General features: G+C 41.8%; 1 non-coding gene across 1 annotated transcript; it reads left to right on the forward strand.

Moving 5' to 3' along the window:
* Positions 1–1,075: 1,075 nt before the first annotated feature.
* On the forward strand, positions 1,076–1,194 carry LOC138362203 (5S ribosomal RNA). Its single transcript, XR_011227485.1, has one exon. It is a non-coding gene; the product is annotated as a 5S ribosomal RNA (ribosomal RNA).
* Positions 1,195–2,318: the final 1,124 nt, after the last annotated feature.

Consider the following 2,318-nt stretch of genomic DNA (forward strand, 5'->3'; position numbering starts at 1 on the left):
ACAGCTTTCTTTGCCTTGGGTGGTTTGGGAGATTTTGAAGCTCTCTTTATTTTGGGCTTTTTGTTCCCAACAACAAGCTGCTGCTGCTGCTGCTGCTTCTTTTTCAAGGCTGTAGGTGGTTTGTTGCTTGTGGCGGCTTTCTTGGGAGTTACCACGGCCTTCTTTGCTGCTGTAGATGGTTTCTTGGTTGTGGTAGCTTTCTTGGGAGTTAGAACGGCCCTCTTCTCTGCTACGGCCAGCTTGAATGATCCACTAGCTCCACTTCCCTTGGTCTGAACAAGAATGCCGTCAGCCACTGCTTTCTTGAGAAATCTTCGGATGTAAATGGCGATCTTGGCAGCCTCGACTTTGTTGTTGGCAACAACGTACTTCTTGATTGCTTGTAGAGACGAGCCCTTACGGTCTTTGAGTGCTGCGACCGCGGCTAGAACCATTTGACTAGTTTTCGGGTGAGCAACCTGGACGCGAGGTTTCCTGGTGGTGGCCACCACAGCAGCAGCAGCCGCAGCCTTCTTGGTAGGCTTTGCTTCTACCATGATGATGATGATGATAACCAAGGTGATGAGAGACGCTCAGACAGTCACGGGGAATGATGCTGCCGCCGCTTGAGCCGAACCTATTTATGTGCCGGCACGGTACAGAAGCTGCAACCTGGCAACTCGTCCACCAATCACGACGGTTGGTTTTACGGCTCCGAAACCTGGATCCCATATCTTCTCTAAAATAGAAGCATTTGTTCATGTTCTTTGTAAAAGTATCATAAAGCAGGACAGATGAGACAAATATCATAAAAACTGAAGAGCAGATGAGCACACACATGTATGTATTACAAAAGAAAATCCACAAATTCATTAGAAATTGGCAGGGTAGGCTGAGGAAGTAGGTAGATGTAAAATGTCTGTAAATGGCGAAAGAACATAAACCCAAGACTGAATAAACGATGTTAAATATCCATGCCAAGGAGACAAAAATATGTTAGGATACAATTACCATTAAGACACCACAAGAAGGTCCGTATCCTGCCGTGATGACTAAAAAGAGTTGGTTATTAGCCACAATGTGTAGGCAGTCTCATGCCAACGGCCATACCACGTTGAGAACACCGCTTCTCGTCCGATCAGCGAAGTTAAGCAACGTTGGGTTTGGTTAGTACTTGGATGGGTGACCGCCTGGGAACACCAAATGCTGTTGGCAATAATGTTTTTTGTTTTGTTTTGTTTTGTTTCGTTTGTTTTTGTTTGAATGGCTGGCTGGCTGGCTGGCTGGCTCCACGGGAAATTCACGGAGTTGTGTGGAATAAGGCCTGGTAAAATGAATTAATATGTATGTCATGTTTAAAACAAACTCGCTTAATATAGTGTGTGAGGCTTTATACAAAAACAAACAACCAAAACAAAACATGTTGTATATATATATATATATATATATATATATATATATATATATATATATATATATATATATATATATATATATATATATATATATATATATATATAGCTTAATCCGGGTTTGAACTCGCAACTCCAAGAATACGCATCACTTATATACACTTTACCACTGGACCACTGCAGGACACTTGATGCTGAGGTATCAATTTAATGACGTAAATGCCATTTCCACAAATAAATGATAATTTAAAAGTATTTGTATGTACAAATCTTTTCTGTTTAAAAGGCTACAATATCAGTTACTGATATAATTTGTGTTAATGTTTCTATACCCACAGGAAGGCATGTTTTTGCTTATATGTAAGGGGTACGGAGAAGGAATCCACAGACCATCATTCCCCTTCCCCCCCCCCCCCCTCCCACCTACTACCACCACCACCACCACCACCACACTACTCACCACCAATCACCACCAATCACCACCACCACCACCAATCACCACCAATCACCACCACCACACCTAACCGAAAACCCCCTAACACATCAACCCTCCCCCCAATCAACAGGCGAAATAATAACCCTCAAATGCCTGCCTGCCTGCCTGCCAGCCAGCCAATACTAACGGTCTTCTCAGAAAGAAAATCTCTTTGTATCTGTATTACTTGATGAAATGTATGATTCTAATAATGAAAATAAATTGTTATGTCGGTTGTATGAGCATAATGACCAATATGCACATGATATGAATGAATTAAATAGTGTAGTTTTAAGTAATTAGGTTGTAGACACATTAAGCGGATATGATATTTGACGCGTCCAGAACTGGTGATTTTTGGTTTAGTTTTAAATGCACCACCACCACCACCATTGCTTCCCCAGAGCCTAATTAAGGACCGGTAAAAGGAGTCAATATGTATGTCATCTATA

Source organism: Procambarus clarkii, unplaced genomic scaffold, assembly GCF_040958095.1.
Source record: "Procambarus clarkii isolate CNS0578487 unplaced genomic scaffold, FALCON_Pclarkii_2.0 HiC_scaffold_1445, whole genome shotgun sequence".
NCBI classification, from domain to species: Eukaryota; Metazoa; Arthropoda; class Malacostraca; order Decapoda; family Cambaridae; genus Procambarus; species Procambarus clarkii.